The 23672-nt window shown below is 36.2% G+C and overlaps 1 long non-coding RNA gene across 1 annotated transcript; it reads left to right on the forward strand.

The window, feature by feature from the left end:
• The first annotated feature begins 16641 nt into the window (after positions 1–16641).
• LOC123870344 lies at positions 16642–23352 on the forward strand. Its single transcript, XR_006797060.1, has 2 exons — positions 16642–19674; positions 19827–23352. It is a non-coding gene; the product is annotated as an uncharacterized LOC123870344 (long non-coding RNA).
• The last annotated feature ends 320 nt before the right edge of the window (positions 23353–23672 follow it).

The following is a 23672-nucleotide window of genomic DNA, read 5'->3' on the forward strand; positions in this document are numbered from 1 at the left end:
CAGTCAATTAGTCTTTTTCCTTTTATATATTTTGTGTCAGTAAAGATGTCCAACCGGCGCCTTTGTATGGTCAACGTATAAAACTTATACACACTAAATTGCATTGTCCTTGGACATCTCATACAAGGGCAAAAATGTATCGTCGGCCTTCACTCTCCGGAAATTGTTTTTCTTTTTTAAACACGTTGCAGTGTTTTAAAAAGGCAGATAGGTAAATCTATCCAAAAGGTTTTGTTTAGTTTTACTTATCTGTTTTCTCATTAAAGGGCGATTTTCATAAATAATAGTTATTTTCACCTCACTAGCTAAAAAAGGGCGCCTTTGCTGGCTGAAACCAGTGAGCAAAAACCGTTTTTGCTTACTCAGTGAGAAAAAGTGTCTCAAGAAATGTTCGAAATCTTCTACGCCTATACGCCAAAATTTTCTTTGAAAAAAACTTTTTAAATTCTTTATTTTATTATTTAAACTATATATTGGCTTTCGATAATTAAAATCAGTTTTTTTACATCTTGTATTTTTTCGCTATTGAGGTGAAAAGTTTATGTATCACCCGACAGCAAAGTTTTTGTTTCTTGTGTCTTTGGATCCCTCGCTACACTCAGAGTCAGGATATTATAGAATCCATTGCCCGCTCGGAGTTCAAACTAGGCACACGCAACAAAAATAAACTTTGCTATCTTGTTGAACAAATAACTGTAGTTAATTGCGAAAATACCGCACGGAATATAGCACCCATTTGAAATGATCATCCGTATATTTCATCCACAGTTCACTCTGGTTTTACGGTTTTGTCCTTGGGCGTCTCGGCCAAGGGCAAAGTTGTTTCAACGCCGGTCTCCAGAAATAGGTTAAAATATTTTCTCTTGTAAAACAAGTGTTGCCATATTTCACATCATACTCCTTTTACATATTATACTCATAACATCGATCGATACAAAAGGTTATTTACCTATTCTTTAGAAACTAAAGAGCCAATGATTTTATTTAACATGTAACTATGAAAATGCAAATGTTCAAAAACTGTTTTTTTTAATAACTGCAAAGATAAGTACCTTACCTACCATGTGGAAATTCGGATCTATTTGAAAATATAATCATCTCTATTAATAGCCATAGACTTTGTCCTTGGACATCTTAGCCACGGGCAAAGTTGGTTCAATGTCAGTCTAGAGAAACAAGATTTTTTTTTTTTTTTTTTAAACACGTTGGAAGTGTTGCCAAATATCATATCAATGGGCGACGAGCACACGTTGTCAAACCAGCCAAAATGCTAAAGGACGGAACATGATGTTTTATTCATGACTTCATGAGTCCGAGATTCGTGTTGCAAAACTGATGACTTTTTTCTTTTCACATATTTAATTTTTTTTTTTTATCTCTTAATTTTTTTATATTCTGTCTGTCGACTGTGGCTGGTTTCTATACTATCTCTATGGGCTAAATGATATAAAAAATAAATAAAAAAACCGACTTCAAATAGTCAAATAATGACAAAAAAACCAGACCGTTAAATTGTGAGAAATGAAGTCGATTGACAATCTACCGTTTAATTATAATATCACTAGTGAGATTGTAATATCACGGTTTTGAAAATGTACCTGCGACATATACAAGACTTTACAAGAGGTAATGTTACAGTAACATTTTTGGAGTCGGTGCAAATGAGGAGCCAACGTGCAGTCACAAACGGTTCATACGGCTAATTGGCACCGTAATAATAAAATAAATTATATAATTAATCAATTATTAATTACAGAATTTATTCATTAAAGATGTAATTAATCATTTTTTAAGCTTTCTTACAGAAAACATATTGTCACCAGAAAAAACGCTAAGAGGGCTCTCTCCGTCACTCGTTTCATACAATCGTAGAAAGTCCATGAAATTTTGCAGACATATTCTAGAAACTAATATCTATGTCTGTAGTTTTCCAGATTTCTGTTAAAATATTCGGTTTCAAAGTTACGCGGTCTTAAAAATCTTCATACAAATCTTTGAGCCCCTGTAATTTTTAAACTACATATTTTTAGAAAAATCTAAAACACCACAGAAAAACAATTAGTTTCTAGAATATATTATCTGCAAAATTTCATGCACTTTATTCAAATAAAATTGGAACTACGATTGTATGAAACGAGTGACGGAGAGAGCCCTGTTAAAATAAAATATAAAACAATTAATTAATTATTAATTGTAGAATTTATTCATTAAAATTGCTGCCTGTGCAAAGCCGGGGCGGGTCACTAGTTAATAACATTAGTATGGTATATAGATTCCAATATCTGATCACGTTGCAGAAATAATTCAAAAGTGAGATAACGATCTGAGAAACATGCCATTACAAGTTACAATCAGCAATGCGATCTGTGATCTTATCAGTTATCACTAACAAGGTACATTTTTTAACCTGACTTTGCTTTTAAATACCATGTTCTGAATTGGTTACCTACCTAGTTATTGCATCATTATCAATTCTTATAAGTGCATAATTCAATATTTTATCTAATTCAATTTCAAAAGTAGTTCATTATTTTCAAGTGGTTTTTTATTACTAACGGTTTTGATAAATTGTTGTGTTGCAATGTAATCTAGTAATTGAACTACATTATGTCTAACTGGAATGCTTGATTTGTTTCAGTAGGTAGGCAAGCATGAGTTATGACCGCAGCACAACCACGATCCCTTAAAAGTATCTAGGTATACACTATACAGTAGGTACTCAGTTCTCTCGATAATAAAATGTCTATATTACGCTGATTTTACATATCTCACTCTGTTTTTAGGGTTCCATACCTCAAAAAGAAAAACGGAACCCTTATAGGATCACTCAGTTGTCTGTCTGTCTGTCTGTCGAGATGTGGAACTTGTATTAACCCTAGTTCTCTTTGCTCTCCACGTAGCTGTACCTATTGCCGAAATCGATACTAATGGGAGACAGGAGGGTTTTGTAAGCACTTGACGAAAATGAAGAATTTACATCATTTTGCAAGGTGGATACCGTATAGACCTATATTAGGTACTTATACTGTCTATTTTTTACAAACAAATTGAAATTTATAAGGTGCCATACGTGCCATATAATGTAGACATATTACGAGTATATTATCATATTTTTTTACTAACAAATAATATTTAGTAATATGGAATACTTAGGTCTAAAGCCTAATAATTTCTAGTTAATTTAAAAACACCTACGGTCTTTCTAAGTTTACTTTGACCAATACGTAGTACCTACAGTCTTGAAATTTAGCATGAAGGGACTAGGCAGATCTTTCTGATTTCTAGTTTCCACACAAGTGGAAATCAGAAAGATTCCAATAAATCAGAAAATCAATAATTTCAAATCTTGTGTGGCCTAGTTGTATTAAAAATTATTATCTAAATAGAAATTAGAGCGTCTTTCCTGTCCACCTAATCGATTTACTGTGACCTTAATGTTCAACTTGTTCTTTAAAAGTCGATGCTATCAGTTGTCTAGGTCAGTTTTTATTTTTATCTAGGTACTTCTAATGTGCCCTTCTGTCCTCCACTGATTTCAAGGGCGTGTCCCCAATTATAGGGTGTATAAATGACCTTCCATTACTTAGTGAAGCTTTTCACTCCTTGTATCTGTTTTGTGTTGTAGAGAACTTTATAGTTATATTTAGAGGCACTGTTTGGCCATCACTTACCTGAAAGTGGAGGGCACCAGAGGGCGAGGAAGGTCGTTCTTAAAGACTGAACAAATTAAGTCTGCTGTGGGTGGTCCCTTGCAAGATCCCACCAGACTGTCGGTCAGTAGGAAGAAGTAGCGAGGGCTTGTGAGGCGCGTAACATCTACCCTCGAAGAAGTCACTTCATGATGACCTCGACCACTCTGCCAAGAACGTTGCGAAGAAGAGAAGACACCTGAAAAGCCACGTCGTTAAACGAATTAGCATTCAAGATGGTAAACGGTACAACTGGATAACGCGTACGAGATAACTGGCATAGGCCTGTATGGTAGGCCATGTAAATTTTTTGGAAAAAAATAAATAATATAGCAGCTGTATGGGCGCCATTTTCGATATATTTGCTCGTTTTTTTGTTCGTTTTTGGCAGGGCAGTCGTGTTTTTTAATTTTTAGCGTTCCGTACCTCAAAAGGAAAAACGGAACCCTTATAGGATCACTTTATTGTCTGTCTGTCTGTCTATCCGTCCGTCCCACCGTCGCGTCTGTCAAGAAACCCTAAGTATAGGGTGCTTCCCGTTGTCCTAGAATCATGAAATTTGGCAGGTAGGTAGGTCTTATAGCACAAGTAAAGGTGTAATAATATCGTAAACCGTGAATTTGTGGTTACATGATAATAAAAAAAAATTAAAATGTGTTTCAATTTTCAAAGTAAGATAACTATACCAAGTGGGGCTTATATGAACGGGCTTTACTTGTATATTCTCAAACAGATTTTTATTTATTTTTATCCATTATAGTTTTTGATTTATCGTGCAAAATGTCGGAAAAAATACCCGAGTATGGAACCCTCGGTGCGTGAGTCTAACTCGGACTTGGTCGGTTTTTTTAATTACGACTTGTTTCTCCTTTCTAATTTCGCATTCCAACTTTAAAAGGAACAAGTGTAAATTAAAAATTTGTAACACCCCCGACAAGTGTAGGTTACAGTAACTAGAAAAGAGCTGATAACTTTCACACGGCTGAACCGATTTTCTTGGATTATACCTAAAAACACTCTCAGTCAAGCCACCTTTCAAACAAAAACAATTACATTCAAATCGGTTCATTAGTTTAGGAGCTACGATGCCACAGACAGATACACAGATACACACGTCGAATTTATAACACCCTTCTTTTTGGGTCGGGGTTAAAAATGGTGCCCTTTTTGGTGCAGTGTTATGAAAACAAGTGAGCAGCGTGACCTCGCGCCCCTCCCGCTAAATGAGCACTCGTTATCGGCGGCGAGATAAGCGCCGAGATACCATCGAGACTAAGACAAGTAGCTGTGAGATAAAGTAGTGTAGACAAGTACTAAGTATATACGCTATAAGTAAGTATATGTATAGCACTCCTGTTACTGACTCCTTTCTTCAAAGTTAAAGGTGCCCACGCACTCGAGAACTGCAGCTGAACTGCGCGTCGCTTCAGCGCCCCGCACGATATTCTCTCCAGCCGCGACGCGCGTACGTCACTGCCGCGCGGCGCGGCTGGAGAGAATATCGTGCGGGGCGCTGATGCGACGCGCAGTTCAGCTGCAGTTCAGTTCGAGTGCGTGGGCACCTTAAGACCGGCCGGACTGGCCGCAATGTGATAACCACCAGACAGTGCGCTGTAGTCTTATTAGTGGAAGGTCCCGGGTTCGATTCCTGGCAGTGGTTCGAAATTTTATAATTTCAAAAATTCTGGTCTAGTCTGGCTGTGTCCTTGGCTAGTTACCACCCTACCGGCAAAGCCGATTACCGATTTAGCGTTCCGGTACGATGCCGTGTAGAAACCAAAGGAGTCTGGGTTTATAAAAACTGCCATACCCCTTCCAGGTTAGCCCGCTTCCATCTTAGACTGCATCGTCACTTACCACCAGGTGAGATTGCAGCCAAGGGCTAACTTGTATCTGAATGAAAAAAAGTGCGTGCGTATACCCTAAGTTCAAGGATGAGCTTGAGTAGGTATGTGTATTCATTAAGAAAATCAATAATGAATGTACTACAAAAGCGGTAGGTACTTAATCCTAATCACGCGCCATTATCTAACGAATACGTGCATTCAACTCGCAACATTGAAAATATACACACTCTATGGCAAGGACGTATGGCGTCTCTATCCACCTGTCCATCTACACACAATTTTAAACCTAATCTGGTCTAATCAGAGTTTAAAGTTGCTTGTACACGCTTAGCTAGCGATAGTCAGATTCTTATCGGCATTCTAATACGATTTCATACCTTGCCAAAGCAGTGTTATTATTAAACATCACCAATATATTAATTAGTAGGTACAAAGCTGAATGCATAGTAATGATCCGTAATCTACGCAAGAGATGAAAGGCACCGAAGAGTTGAAAAGAGTGTGACATCCCATGGGATCCCCAGCCTCACTCCAGGAAGTCCTCGGCATCTTGAGGAGTCGCCTCTGCTTATGGCTGAAGCTCGGATGGCTGGAGTGGCGAGTCCAGCGGGGAGGGGCACTGCAGTCTGCACACACAATAGTCAGAAACGCTTAAGGGCAAAAACTTGCCCAGATAGAAAAAAAAAAGCAGCAGTCAAATCTGTTGGCTATCATACTCCGACCACCTCAGGACTCTGTTCGCCCAACATACATCTATTACGTTCAATGATTAGGATTACGTTCTTCTAGTAGCTAAAAGATCTAGCTATTTTTGACCCCCGACCCAAAAAGAGGGGTATTATAAGTTTGACGTGTGTATCTGTGTATCTGTCTGTGGCATCGTAGCTCCTAAACTAATGAACCGATTTTAATTTAGTTTTTTTTGTTTGAAAGGTGGCTTGATCGAGAGTGTTTTTAGCTATAATCCAAGAAAATCGGTTCAGCCGTTTGAAAGTTATCAGCTCTTTTCTAGTTAATGTAACCTTCACTTGTCGGGGGTGTTATAAATTTTTAATTTAAACTTGTATTTTTTATAGAAAGGTACATGGCGAATTTTTCTCGTAGAGAATATCGACTTGTTTAAAAGTAAATAAACAAAATACGTTCAAAAAAGATCGAGATCACTAATGACAAATTTATCTCGCCTTGTCAAATAACTTCCGCTGTTGGGAACCGTCTTTTTTCGGCACCAGTGTAATTGAAAGAGCGACTAACGAGTTTCGTAAGATACTAATTTTTTGCCAGTACCAATCTGCTATTATCTTCAGACTTGTTTCTGGTACATCGTACTATGATCTTATCAAGTTTATTTACACTATTGCAAAAGGTACTGATAGAATTAAGTCTTGAGAATTTTGAGAAAAGATCTAAAACTTATAGTTTATTATTGTATTATATTTTACTTTTTTTTAAAGATTTAGAAGAATTTTTAGTTAAAGTAGTTGTTGATTCTGTGGTATCAATATCTCAAATTAAGATGATTGCGGGCAAAATTAAAGGGGCCAGTAGAGAGTTTGATAGCTACAGTAACTGTGCTGTTTTAAGTTATCAACTACTAGCAATAAACCCACTATTGCTATTATCGCGAATACTTACGAAAAATTCAGCTAGCAGATTATCAACCGAGCAACCTCCTTTGTGTTTTCTCCAAGCTACGCGATATTGTCGTACAGAATTGTCCTGTGTTGGCAGAACTAAAAGCCACACAACAAGCAAGAACAGCGACTCTGATGCCCAGGCACTAGCTCACTATTGGCTACAATGCATTATTGCAACAAGAATACCATAAGGTCAACCAATCACAACAATTGAGATTGTAATAATGATAGATGCAGATTTTCCAGAATCGATGTAAGTGGACATACTAGATAGATCGTTGTTTCCGGGTCTCTTCACACAGGTAATAGAAACTGCTTTGGAAAATGTAGAACGCACACTTGTAGCCCAGATGTGCGCACCAGATGTGAGTTTCCGCTCTGTAACACCACGTCAGCGATAGCGCGCTAATTTTCATCAACATGGTAATCATTACAAGGTCAGTAATAAAGTATTTTCTCAGAATCAATCCTAATAGATACTAAATACTGCGGATAAAATGGCTGTGATAAAGACAGACGGATAGACGAAACTATAAGGCCAATATCTCACTAAGTCACTATGATGGCACCACTGGTCGCGCCCGTGGTATCTTGAGTCACCAAACGAAAAACACCAGAGCAGACACCAAGATAAAAACAATCATCTCACAGTAAGTGACACACACGCGTGCGAGCAGTTTGCGGGAGGAACGTACTGGTCCCTGGTAGCGCTACTGGTGGTCGAGTGACTGAGACGCCAAATAGCTCTACATTATAGTTAGTAATTATTTGCTCAAAAAACATGATAACAGGTTCTTTTTTTGTGATATTTTACCCACTATTATGCATGTAAATACTAGATACTTATTAATGGTTGCGCCACCGGCCCGGCGAGTGAACCCGGCTGCCGCGCCGCCACCAAATTAGTTGCGCAACCAAGCGAACACCGGGTAAGATACCAACTATAGTTACACCACTGGTATCCTAGCGATACAGTGCCCTAAGGGTTCCGTGTTTTACTACGGAATCCTAAATAGAAGTATACACCAGAAGCTGACACCAGGTGAGGTGCCCTCCATAGAGCTATATACATGCTGGCTGCTTCGCCACTGGTATCCTAATGATACAGTGCCCTAAGGGTTCCTTATGTTACTACGGAATCCTAAAAATAAGTATACACCAGGAGCTGAAACCATGCGAGGTAGGTACCCGCCATCACAACACCTGTTGATAGCGCGATTGATTGCGCCGTCACCACTGGTGTCCTAGTGAGATAGTGCCCTAGGGTTCCTCGCTTTTTCCTACGGAACCATAACAAGAAGTGAGCTAGCTTTAAGTGACTAGTCGACTGTGAATAGTCTTCAAAGGTTCGAGGTATCGTAGCTCGCGGCTGAAGTGCCGCTAATGTGTTCACGTTACGTAACACAAGAAGGCTTTTATGGATCGTCAATACCGCCTGACACTGAAAGATTCCGCTAACAATATTCCCTTAGGGCGTTGTCTTACTTAGCGTTTAACTATTTTACTCGGTTTTTTTTTACTGACTAGCACTTGGCTCCAACCAGATCTGACTAATTCCTGAAAGACCGACAACGCATTGGCGGTTTCCCTGGTACCTACTGCAAAGTTCATGGGCGGCGGTAATCACTTAACATCAGGTTACCCGGCTACTCCTTTGCTCGTTATTTTTATTTAAATAAAAAGACCCGCTGGCAAGTGATGACGCAGCTTAAGATGCGCTTGCCTAGAAGAGGCCTATTCACTCTTGACTTGAAGGTAGGTACCCATATTCTGCTGTCAGACTAACAGCTGCTAACTGGAGGCCTGCTAATCTTAAGAAACGACAAGAAGTTAGCATTGAAAAAGACGTTCGCTTTAAAAGTTGATAGCAACGATCTAAACGACTAGTGTAGCCGCGCCCTTACTTACCTCACAATGTGCTGTTATGCCAGCTAAAATTAGTTCTGTTGTTATGGAAACCAGTACAACATGATCCAACTAGCCAGCTTTGGTAGTGAAGAAAATATGGTAATATTTTACGAATGTAATATTATGAGAACAATAGCTCTTGCAAGTGACCCTAAATGTTGGCCGAATCCGTTAGGCCAATGTGTACGTGCTTTTTCTTTAGATAGTAGGCAATCTTGTTCACCTTCCGCGGTTTTCATCATCATCAAACAACGCAGGCTTGCTACTAAAGACGGGTTTCCAAATGAGAATGATTTGGCCAATAATATTATGAAGAACTACCAGGCACAAGTTTTCTCATGTTTTCCTTCACCGTTTAAGCGGTGATATTTGATGAAAAAACCACTAGGCTATTACTGCTTACTCCGGCTGTTTGGGCGGAATTTATGAAAATCCTTTCTATGAGAAAATCTTTTCAAAATCTCAAGTTTCTAGTCCTAGATAGCGGTTTGAACTGTACCATGATATAGGTGTGTCTGTCAGTCAGTATGTGTATAGATAGGGAATCACGATATTAAAAGGCTCTTATCTTATAATACTTATCCATTAATGACTGGCTGATATTATTTCGCCCACGTGGATTTAGGTTTTCAAAAATCCCTTGGGACCTCTTTGATTTTCCGAGATAAAAAGTAGGCTATTTCACTCGCTCAGTCTTTAACAGGGCTCTTTCCGTCACTCGCTTCATACAATCGTAGTTCCAATTTAATTTGAATATTAAGCAACCAAAGTCCATGAAATTTTGGAGACATATTTTAGAAACTAATATCTGTGTCTGTGGTGTTTTAGATTTTTCTAAAAATATGTAGTTTTAAAATTACAGGGGCTCAAAGATTTGTATGAAATTTTTTTAAACCGCGTAACTTTGAAACCGAATATTTTAACAGAAATCTGGAAAACCACAGACATAGATATTGGTTTTTAGAATATGTCTGCAAAATTTCATGGACTTTGGATACTTAATATTCAAATGAAATTGGAACTACGATTGTATGAAACGAGTGGCGGAGAGAGCCCTCTTAACAGCTTAAAAAATTCGTCAATTCGTTCCTCCGTGATTGAAAAACAAACCAGCAATTACTTTCGCATTAATCATAATATGGATAATGATTCACGTTTTTAGTTATAAGCCTGAATATTACCTGGCGATTACTCGGCATACATTAAAAAAACATTATCACATACCTAAAGCATACCTACTCTGACTTTCCATCTCCAAGGTCAAGTTGCGAGATCGACAACACCCGTTGGCAAAACGGTCGATTTAAAATTCTTTTCACTCGACGCCGACGAAATACTGACGTGGTATTTTTAGTGTTTCATAAATAATTTATTGTCTCTAAGCGGTGAAAAAATTGTAAAACACTGCCCAGCCAAAAATTAAACAAGTGTAAATTAAAAATTTATGACACCCCCGACAAGTGAAGGTTGTAACTAGAAAAAAGCTGATAACTTTCAAACGGCTGAACCGATTTTCTTGGATTGTAGCTAAGAACACTCTCGATCAAGCCACCTTTCAAACAAAAAACTAAATTAAAATCGGTTCATTCGTTTAGGAGCTATGATGCCACAGACAGATACACACGTCAAACTTACCCCTCTTTTTGGGTCGGGGGTTAAAAAGTGAAGATAGCGCCCATACAGCGGCATTTTGTTTTTGTTTCTTATAGTTAGTATAACTTGGGATGATATAAGGACTCTAACGATACCCCATACATCCAAATCTGTTCAGACATTTAGAGGTTATGCTGGAATAAAAGAACTCACATGCATGAAACCAGACATCAACACACTCCTTTTTTGGACATTCGTAAAAAATAAAAACTACACTAATTTTTAGGTGATAACTGATAAAGAAAAAAAGTAGCTACTAAAACTCTTTGGAAGCTGTGATCAAATGGATGTATAATACCGGCTTCCCACGGTGCGTGATATTACGGCTGGACGCGGACCAGCCTGCACCGACGCACCATGGGGAGAGTATTGTCCGTAGTATCGCAGACACACATCGTCGTCGTCCCGGCTTTGAGCGCGGAGCATGGCTGTCCGTGGTTGTCGGCCGTGCGTGAGGATCCGCAGAATCGTGCACCGTGGGAGGCCAGTATAATAGAGATGAACCGCTCGATGTAGCGAACTGTGTTTGTGTAGTAACTAGTAACAGACATTGTTTATACAAAAATAATCACTTCTGACTTGAGCCAGCTGGTGTGTGTTACAAAACATCTATTGTGTTAGATAATTGTATAACTCGAGCTCCGACTACCATCGTGTATTTCAATCTGAAATTCAGGATATAGTCACCACCCACTTTTGTTCTAATGGCTATTAAATATATACCCATATCCCATATTAATATTATCCATATCCCATACTAATATTATAAATGCGAATGTGTCTCCGTCTGTCTGCTAGCTTTTCATAGCCCAACAGTTCAACCGATTTTGATGAAATTTCGTACAGAATTACATTATATCCCGGGGAAGGACATAGGCTACGTTTTACCCCGGACAATCAAAGAGTTCTCACGGGATTTTCAAAGGCCTATGCGTTTAACCGATATATATGATATGAAATTTGATGCAGAGGTAAACATCCCTGAAATTTACATAAGCAACTTTCTATTCGGGAAAATCAAAGAGTTCCTACGGGATTTAAAAAATCTAAATCCACGTGGACGATGTCGCGGATATCATTTAGGTCTTTAATTATTAACCAATCAAATTCAACACTTGTAGATACGTTCTACAAAATATACCTCCTACTCACCTCTACTCATTTCTACGGCGCGCTCGATGCTCCCGACCAGTTACAGGGTACAGCAATGTAAAACGCGCCTCTTGCGGCATTCAATTTTCAATTCGACCTGTGCTGGGCAGCGTCGCGCGTCCTTCAAAATGTGGATCCTCTCATCATTCGTGGATTTTAATCTCAAAATGTCATCCTTCTTCCGGTTGACATCTACTACAGACGTAGACATGGGTTTTATAAAGGATTTACCACAAACCATGCCTTTGTGCCGTAAAATTACTGAATTGAGAGACTTGCTCCTTCCAAAATAATAATTATGACTTAAAATCACTGTTCCAATTACAAAGGCCCTGAAAAGTAACTTTCTATCACGGCCTATCTATAATTATGTCAAATTCTTGCTCCCTCCTGGAAGTTTTCCATCGTCCATACTCCTGATAGTCTCCGTATCAGCAGGTAATATTAAATTTCGTGCATTTTGCTAACTTGTCTATTTCTTTACCGATTGAATTTCATAATCCTTAGAACACGTCACGAAGATCCGTCTATTTCTTTGTAATGTAAAACGTGCTAACCGCTCACGTAGTTATTCTTCATTGTAGTAACTAAGTAGTTAGTAGTTTTTTCAGTGTATTTTATCACCGCCAGCACGTTTAACAATACTTGGAGACATATTTGTATGTAGAATGACCGGTCTGACAATCGTGAAATTGTAATTTTCAGACCACATTGTGCCGAATATTCATAGCCAAAACTCAGAACCTATCAAAAACGGCGCAAGAGCGCAGTGAAAATTGCTGGAAATAGGTGACTATGCAAAGGAAGACTTGGAAGACTGGTGGATTGACGGAGTGGAAACATGAAGATTTTGGTATTTGGATTGGGAATGAAACGTCTGGTCGTTTAGTTGTAAAACTTTGCTAACCAAGTCAATGCCGACCCACGGACGCCTGGCTGGTAGACATAATACGGTAAAAATAACAATAATGTTGACAATATTCAGCTGAAAATGTAACTGGCGTGGGTGCGAATAAATATGTTCATCGTACTAAACGGCGTATTCCAGCCTCCAACGCAAATTGGCTCATCTCTGCTAACATAGACACCAGGCTATTTGGAGACATTTTCTTTCATCAAGTGAATTTTCTTTTCTTGCCAATAATTATCTTAAGTGGTATTAAGGTCACAATTATTCCCTAAAGGGGGCTATACAAAAGTAGGTTAAATAAATAAATAAACTTAACTAAAACTAGAAGGTTAACCAGTGCTCTTGAATTTAACGGCTACTGTCTGTGATAAGAGCGACCTGGCTGAGATAAGAGTTCATTTTTTGCTGACATTAGAAATGTAAAGCTATAGATATTTTCTTTGGCTCGATATGTTGAGCGTTTAACCTGTAAAAGATTTGTAGGTATGTTTAGCTTGCCAGACTAAAATTTTTGTGTGATGAGAAAACTCACCACAGGGAATTAAGTACCCATCCATCAAGCAACCATCAAGGACCATCTAAGGAAGCAACCATCGGAGCTTATATTTACCCACAAGATGGGTTCTAGGTCAACGGGAAGTACCCTATAGGTTTCTTGAGAGACACAACGGACGGACAAACAGACAGACAGACAACAAAGTGATCCTATAAGGGTTCCGTTTTTCCTTTTGAGGTACGGAACCCTAAAAATCTTTAGAAAATATGCGGATTATACCACTATATCCACGATGATGACGCATATCACCCCCACACGTTAAACATAATACACACAAGAAACACATTTCGCAAACAGGCAACCTAAACAAATCTTTTGCAAATAAACCACTGATTTTAATGGCATCCCGTAATTTGACCTCGCAACCTTGGCGCGTCTCTCGTCCGCCAGACTACTAAATTGTCGATACAGATTAAATGCCGCGCCGCGCAAATAGAACAATACAACCAGATTCACTACCTTTTTAATTGAACAAAAGAGGCCATTTTTAGAGTTCCGTACCCGAGAGGTGCTAACAGGACCCTATAGCCTCCACCGTCTGTCTGTCAGCGGACTGTATCTCGAGCACCGTAACAGATAGAGTTGAATTTTTAACAAAATGTGTACGTCTGCAAAATTACCGCCATGAAAATTAAAAACCTGCGACAGACAGACAACAAAGTGATCCTATAAGGGTTCCGTTTTTCCTTTTGAGGTACGGAACCCTAAAAATGTTACGTCAAAGTACCTATAAAGTCTAATTTTTTTACTTTTTCTTCAGAATAGTCACAGAACACTCAAGGCGCTTCCAAAATCAATGGGAATAGTAGTAGTAGAATATTAGAACTTTTAATCACGTCATGCATTACCATACATACATACACACCCCTAAAATTTTAAACTTTAAAGGCGTCTGGCAGGGGGTTTTAAATAACCTAAACCCACGCGGACGAAGTCACAGGCATCCTAAAGTTTTTATACTAAAAACCAAATGAAACAGTCGCTTCCAATAATAATAATAAGAAAAATTGTCTCATGGAAGGCAAACTCGGTAGGTAGTTACGTCGCCTCAACTGGTTATATGATAGCAAATTGAAACAATTCGTTCTTTATCTGGCGTTTGGCATGAGAGCAGGCGGAATATTCCACTTTATTAGGAAGCCGCACATTATCCTTCAGTCCCCACGTACATAGGCCCCGGCCTGCCAAATGTGCTGTTCAACTGTAACTATACAATTAGCCCTTGTATGTCGTTTCGTACACGCATCGATTTTTGGCAAAATTTTCACTACCTGTCTATATGTACTAACCCCTTTTATTTACATAACAATTTTTAACCGACTTCCAAAAAAGGAGGAGGTTCTCAATTCGTCGGGATCTTTTTTTTTTTTTTTTTATGTATGTTCCCCGATTACTCAAAGATCCCTGGACCGATTTGGAAAATTTTTTTTTTGTTTCAAAGGGTATACTGTGCAGGTGGTCCCATATAAATTTGGTGAAGATCCGATGAATATCTTCGGAGATGGAGAACAGAACTCCTCAATGGATAAGAGCAAATTGCTCGCGATCACTGTAATAGCTTAGTAAACAGTAGGGTTTTAACTGGGCATAGCATATTATAGTACAGTGGGGCCACTAAAAATTGTGAAATAAAAAATTTTCAAAAGAAAAATAAAACCGACTTCAAAAACCAAAAACACTAAAAAGTAGAAAATAATTTTTGTTTAGCTACACATGTAATGTACCTAGGTATGAAGTCGGGCGAGCTTCACTCTTGGATTTCTAATTTTGTTTTAATATGCTCGCTCGACTTCATACCTAGGTACATTACATGTGTAGCTAAACAAAAATTATTTTCTACTTTTTAGTGTTTTTGGTTTTTGAAGTCGGTTTTATTTTTCTTTTGAAAATTTTTTAGGGTTCCATACCTCAAAAGGAAAAACGGAACCCTTATAGGATCACTTTGTTGTTGTCTGTCTGTCTGTCTGTCCGTCCGTCAGTCGTGTCTGTCAAGAAACCTATAGGCTACTTCCCGTTGACCTAAAATCATGAAATTTGGTAGGTAGGTAGGTCTTATAGCACAAGTACAGGAATAAATCTGAAAACCGCGAATTTGTGGTTACATCATTCAAAAAAAAAATTAAAATGTGTTTCAATTTTCAAAATAAGATAACTATACCAAGTGGTATCATGTGAAAGGGCTTTACCTGTACATCCTAAAACAGATTTATATTTATTTTTATGTACTTATATTTATAATAGTTTCTGATTTATCGTGCAAAATGTTGGAAAAAATACCCGAGTACGGAACCCTCAGTGCGCGAGTCTGACTCGCACTTGGCCGGTTTTTTCGGATTGCGTTTACGAAACACAAGCCAAGATTTATAGCAATCTACCAAAAAAAATATTTCAAAATATACTTAATCTTCCTATTTTCATATTCTTACTACAAGAAAGTAGGTACTTCTATAGTACGCGACAGGTTGAAATGACAATCGGGGAGGGAACGCCCGCACAACCCCCAATCTACCCGATGTGGGTGTGCGGGGCCTCCCCGCGCCTCATACCCGGATTGCCATCTCACCTGTCGCGAACTATACAAGTTATAACGCATCAATTCCACTACCAGATATTGGAGTTCTGAGTTCAGTTAGGTCACAATTTAATAATTTCATTCATCTATTAATCAGTCGATAAGTTACAGCAACGTTGTTAAAATGGCATGGTTTTTTTACAAGTCTGTTGCTTAGTAACTTATCGCCAGATTACAGATTAATTTTGGCTGTTAGACTGTGAAAAAAAAATGCATCTTCACACAAAAATATTACACATTAAACACATCGGAATGCATCTCTCAAGGGCCAAGGCCGTACTTTTTACACTGCTAACGGTGAGAATTATACAATCTATTATACTCTCTTCACTATACTTATTATGATATTGAACAGAATGAACAGGTCTATATAACGTAGTTGTATGAACGTCTTCAATTTGCATCAGCAAACATGCATTAGCCCAATCAGATAGTGAAGCCCTCGTATAAAATCTCAATGCTCCCACAAATAGCCTCACCAGAAATAAATAGGGTCTCATAACTGTTGTAATAAAATGATGTATATAATATATTCATGGATATTATATTTCTATGTTAAAAAATAAAATAAAAAATTGTCGTTTACGCCTTGTAACGTCAGTTCGCCTTCCGTAAAGCGTGACGTTAATTATTAAGTTAAAAGTAAATGTAAATCATGTTTTTTTTTTAATTTAATTATTCTCTTTAATAAATTAATTCTATTCTAGCCCCATAAACTACCGCAATACAAAACATTACAATTTATTACTACAGTCCAAGACCCTGTTGCTCGTAAATAGGATCGCAATCAAACAAATGTTTTACTGTTACATCGATATTTTTAATTTCATCGTAATTTTATGGAAGATCAATACATGGTGACAAATAAATATTTGAAATCAACTGACTTTTTACATTTGAATTCTTCAATGCTATAGGCACTCGATATAATATAAGGTCTAGATGTGAACATTTTAACATTGACTATTCGCACTGAAAAAAAAAAAAACTGCTCGCAAATACACATACGGTCACGCTTATGTTTATAATATCCAAAGTGGCCTTTAAAATGTTCACATTAGAATGTCTAATGCAGTGTTTCCCAATTACTTAGTGGTACAAAAATTCCAACAAACAATTTGTCGGTGCATATCCCTTGGCAATTAACAACAATCTAATCTCTAATCTGGAGATAGATTACTATCAACATTGCTACGTAACCTACCGAGAGATCACAGATAGAATTGTTTATTAATTTCGGCAGTTAGCAACATTGTCATTTGTCAAAAAATGGTCTTTTTTTGACAACTAACAACGTTACTACAACAGATTACGGATAGCTTGATTAATTTCATTTCAGCCGTCTGCCATTATAAGGGATAATCACGACAAACTGAGCGCAGGTTACGAAACTTTGATAAATATACTAGATAATTAAGTATACTATCGAAATCATCTATATTGGCAACCATTGCTATACTTTTGGCTAAAGTAAAGTGGGCCAATAACAATGTTAGCAACGATGTCAATGTGTCTAGTCAAAATGTTCATATTACATGATCCGGTAATTTACTTGTTTGTTTGTCAAGGCCTTACACAGAAAAAACATTGATGTAGTTACTTATATTTGTTTTGATTGAGAACATTCTTCAAACTTACAAGTACTTAGTAAATAAATAAAAGAATCTCCTACGGGGGGAGGGAGGGGGTACAAACATGTATTATTGCTATATTTTCAAAACAGTACTTGAAATAGTTAGTCTAATTGGGAACCACTGGTCTAATGAGTCGACGGTTAGCACTTTGTGAAGCTTATGGAATGAAAATCTGCAGATATCAAGCAGATATTTGAAACTCCTAAATATTTATGGGGACACAATCACTCTAGTTTTATATACAATGATAATTATGAAAAGTACACATCATTAATTCCTTAAATATATAAAATCCAATCCAAAAAATACACTTGCCACTAAAGGAACAGTTAGGGTGAACGCGAAGGTCTAACATGATCCCTATAAATTAACAAATAAAGTATAAACACCTCAACATTGTGGTAGGTAATAGGTATAACTAAACAATGCTGAAACAGTGAGAGTTATCACAAAAACGCTCAGTAATTTCTTATATAAGAGACAATGAAAATAAAAGTCTAGTGAACAATAGCTTGAAAGTAATCTTAGATTATTAATGCTCCACTATATCTCAAGATGTCATCCAAGGCTATAGATACGTTTTTGCATTATAAAGTCTGCATTCTAGGCACAATACATTAACTATAATGAACTATAAGTATACTTATTTCACTGAGACAGCCCGTGAGGAATGGCGCGGGTTGAAGAAGGTTGACAGTTGACATCAGGGAGTCTGAGGTCCGATAGGTAATAATCCTTGTTAGTGGTACGCCTCAGACGGTGTGTACTTTACTTGTACTGTAAGACCTATCTACCTGCCTTTCATGATTATAAGTCAACGGGAAGTACCCTACAGGTTTTCTTGACAGACACGACGGACGGCGGACGGACGGACGGACGGACAGACAGACAGACAACAAAGTGATCCTATAAGGGTCCCATTTTTCCTTTTGAGGTACGGAACCCTAAAAAAGTGACAGTCGACATAAAAATCAAGAAATTCAACGTCACTATAATCCACGAGCCGTCTCAGCCAAACAGTACACCTATCGTTCACTCTGCCTATAGTATGAAAATTGCCGAATTTTCATAGATTTTTTTCAACGAAAACTAAAAACATTGAAAAAGTTGATATTAGCGAAAATTTCATGTTAGCTAAAATATTAGTCATTAAAATTCTTAAGATTGGTTTTATTATAATGAACATTGCATTTATGTTAGACGTAATGATACTAGTGAAATTATTTACCTTACGACTAATTCGAGTTTTGTGTAATAGTGCAAGGTGCAACTGTAACGAAAAAGCCAATTTCAATTTGGAAATGTCAAAAAGTATATGCATAAACAAATAAGCAAAGTTATACATAGCTTTTATAGAAACCATTTAAGTTAATGAAGTTTTATGGCACCAAAGTCCAAAATTCGACCACTCTACCTGGACCTATATTGTTTTTTCCAAAATAATGACATATCTCTACATTAAACAGGATGAATTTCAGAGTCATCTCTATAGTTACTAGAATATCAAAGCATTCAAATTAGGGCGGTTGATATTTTTTAGAGGCGATGAGTTTTCCATCCTTAACTTGTGCAATATTAAGTTAAAAAAAAAAAACTAAAAAAAATGTACTTATTATAATGAAGTTCCTCTCTAAAACACATCCTGTATAATATTTTATCTTTTATGCCAGGTGTTTTGAATGATATTTAAAAAAAAAACAAATATTGAAAATTGTGGTTCTACAAAAATGGCATTAGAATTTAATAAAAAAAAAGTTTTAACTGACTAATGCTACTGTTGCTGGACAACACTATAATTTAATTTAGAATGATTATTTTAATGATTAAAGGTTGATATGATTTAGCATTTTCCAATATAACATAGTGATATATATTAAGAGGATTTTATTGAACAAAAGTTTAGTGATCCAAGGAGCTGATAAATTCAGTTGTCAGTAACACACTATATATACTCTTATTATACTTAATATAAATGTTATAATCTGTGCAAAATTGGTTAAGTAACCATCCCAGGATGTTTAACCTAATGACTATAACCACATATGCGTACAATGCTTTCACGTAAAATTCTCTACAAATAACTAGGTAGATAATTGTATAATGCGTTGAAACTAAGGTTAAAATCTATAGATTTGACTTTGCTTAGACTTAGACTTAACTTTCAGTTAAAACGAGACAGGTTTATGCCAGCTGTATAACGCTGTCTCGTTTTAACAGTGTCGTAAGTCTGAGAAAAGTCAAAGTGTGGTCTATAGATCTCAGCCTAAGAATAGGAACGACTTTCCGCCTTAATATTATGACGTGTGACTGGTAATATATTTTTTAACTAATTTTGTAATAAGTCTTTAAAAATGAAAAAAAAAAATTGCCAATTGAGTCTTTGTATTTTAAAAATGAAACAAAAAAGTTATACATGCAAATTATTTTCCTAGTGAACCATAATTTTCTAACAGTTGACAGATAGAGGTCATTGACTTCCTATTCTTAGTTTTAACGCAGATTACAGCCTGGATTCAAGTCCTACATCTAATGCTAACAAACTTTTTTTTATAAACTTGCCATATTATGATCAAATATTATACTTGCATTGAACCAACCAAAATTGTTGAACTCATACTTATTGATAGCATATCTAATGATGGACATTGACAAATTCAAACTTTACTTTTTATACTCTTGCATAGTTAGGGCAATCCATCAATTATGTCACAAAAACACAGTTTTTTAACTTAAGTATATTTTACATATCGACACCTGTAAAGAAAAACATCGTAACTCACTTTTTAGCGATTTTGAGTTACAATCATATTCATAGTAAACAAAAAATGCTCTTTTTTTGCGCTCAGCCCGGTCTCTAAATTAAGTCTCGTTGCGATTTTAGCCAGTGGAAAAAGATAGTAAAGTCAGCATCCACTGAAGATGATAAAGTGGCATATTTAGTTATACGTACTTGGCTAAGGCGGCCATCAATAATATTACGTAACTAAAAGTAATGTAACTAAAATTTGTAATGTAAGATAGGTACCTCTTGTTTTCGGCAAGTTTTTTTTTTTTCGTATTAAGCGAACTTTCATCGTAACTCAGGCTCTGTATCTCAACTTACAATTTTTTTACTAAATAAAGAAAATATTTAAGCACAATGCTGATAATTACAATGTCATTTTGTATTCATATACAGTGGAAAATAATTGTAAATCACAAAAAATAATAAAGACCCTAGAATAATTACTCTAACTATATAAAATTGTAGATTTTACGAGTACCTTGCTGACAAACATTTTAAAGGATGGATAGCGTTAAGGCTTAACAGAAATTAATGAGAATTTTTTAAATCTTTAGACGCGCTGTTCTGTAAAGTTACGAAAAATGAGATATGATGTTTTTCCTTGCAGGTGTCGATATTTGTCAATGTTGTTTTACTGTTTACATGGCAATATAAATTATTACTGCTAGCCATCAAAAAGAAAGCATTGTACTAACATAGCATTCACGATCTAGGCTATGATAGATGATTTATGAATTATGATAGATAGTCTCCACCAGAATGATGTCATTAATAGTCTCACAGTAACCAATAGTCTCAACCTCACTTGTAAGGCCATTCTGTAAAGTCGCATTGGATCTACTGTCATTTTGTGTCAATCGAAAAGCTTCACATTTTTGTTCATATCCCCCTATGAGTCAAAGCCCCTGTTCACCTAAAAATTTTTGAACTTCCAAGCGATTCTAAGCTTTGTAATCATTCATACAAGTTAGTCACTTTTTAGTTCTTTGTAACTTATCCAGTATGGTTTAAGGGGATGCATGATTTGAGGTCTGCTCCTCCTCGACCACTATCAAATATATCTGACCTCCACACTTTGATTTGATTAGATTCCTTATCACAATAGTTATGATTTTGCCTCTCCATTGTTAACTTCCCCGTGCCCATATATGTGACATAATTAACAGATAGACCTCTATACAACATAATGTAATGCTGGCAAATACATATTCAAGTTTACTGTCAAGTTTGTAGGGAACTTGAAGACGCATCCAGTAAACTTAACTGTGTATATACTATATAATATTAGTATAGATAGGCTATCAGTGTGCATCATGTTAAGTTGCCAGTAAACTTGATTATATGTATTGCCAGTGACCAGTAATATGTATTTTGTTTTTCAAGCTCAAAGAATAAGTATCAGATCATGCAAGCTGTGATCACGGCATACAGCTCAGCGCACATGGTTTCACTCACCATTACAATACATAAATCTACAAAATAAGGAACTATACAATACACTTAAACCCAAACAAATCCTTGCATCAGATCACAATCAGGTCGAATTGCACAAATGAACACAACTACAATAAAATACAATAAATTACTTAATCTCTTTTAGGACTGATTTTGCCATCGCCAAATAAACTTTAACTGATGAATACATTTGAAATTTTAACCGACTTCCAATACAAAAACTGACAAAATTTTTCCTCAGATAAACATATTTTGACAATTGAAAGATCGACTTCCAATACAAAAACTGTCAAAATTTTTCCCCAGTTAAACATTATATTTTGGCAATTGAAAGATCCGTCCTTAATTACTTAAAATGATATAGTTAAAACCTTAATCAAAAATATCAGCTGATTCAACAATATTAATATTTTAAATAAACGCAATAACAAAAAGTCAAAACTTAAAATAACTTTTTCAATGTACAATATATTTAACAAAGTAGATGATTAACCCTTTAAGTACTGATAAAGTGTTTTACATTGGTGTTTTGTTTGTGCAATCTAAATTGTCAAACATTAAAGTCATGCCATCCCTTTCTGCAGAGAACATTGTAAAAAGGGTGGCAATATAGTCTGTCAAATGTATCAATTACTTAAGTTGTTTTTGATTAGTTTTTTTTTGTTTTCATTTTGTTTGTATAGCTTTTTTAACACATTTTGATTGATTAACGCAACATAAAACATTAGAACTCTTTGCTTTTTGACTAGTTTTGATTGATGGGTTAGTTTTTTTGCTGTTAATTTTTGTGTAACGATTCGAGTTGCCTGCAATCTATTGTAAATTTATAGTAGTATGCCCAAAACCTTGACGCCGACAACAACTGTAAAAAGTTTGAACTTTGAAAGTTTGAACACACACACATTCATTTTTATATTTCAGAACCTACAGTTACTTTAGAAAAGATTGCTTTTGACCTTGAAGGTCTTTGCTAATCTTTTCTGAGCAAATATGGCAAAATAAGACAAATTATGAATAACTTATAACTTTCGCCTGATATTTTCTCTGCATTACCTTTTTAGTTTGTGTCTAGATAGATATTAATATACTTAACCAATGGTCACATGAGATGGAAGAGACTATAATTCATGATCAGTGCAAGATGACAGTAAAACTTTTGATCTTGAGAATATTAATTACCTACTTAAGTTGTTGTACACATAGCATAATTTTTGTAACCCAGTAATTCCTTCCCTATGCCTATATTAAATCTTAGGATGTGTTTCCACTAAACGAGCAGAGCAGAGATGTGTGTTTTCGACCAATCAGATTATTGAGAGATGAAGTGATAAAATTCATCTACTTAATAACAACTTGAATTAATATCAAAGATACATGTCTCCAGTCTCCATGCTCCGTTTCAGTGGAAATGCATTAGACTAAATCTTAGCACAATAAATCTGTCATCTAGGGAAAGAGGCTGGGGTCTACCTGTGAGGTCATTCGCTAACTCAATGTCTAACACTGAATGAGAGCCACAGAGCTCGTTTGACATTAATTTTTCATCCATTGAAGGTTTTCTACAAAAAATATTTTAATATCACTCAGTGAAGCAGCAGTGTAGAACCAACCAATGTCAAAACAAGCTTGGTGGCTATAATTCAGTGTTATAAATAGGGTGAATTATTTAATTCTCTCGGGTACATTATGGTATCAATAAATAACAGAAAATAAAATAAAAATTTGTAAGTATATACAAACATATTTAACACAGTACATAGAATTTGTATGTACATACATACATAACCATTGTAATTTCTTGGTAAAGGCTGGATGAAATCTTTAACCAACTTGGTATGTTTCTTTGTTTAACTAACTTTAAATATATATAAAGT

Source organism: Maniola jurtina, chromosome 12 (assembly GCF_905333055.1).
Source record: "Maniola jurtina chromosome 12, ilManJurt1.1, whole genome shotgun sequence".
Lineage (NCBI taxonomy): Eukaryota > Metazoa > Arthropoda > Insecta > Lepidoptera > Nymphalidae > Maniola > Maniola jurtina.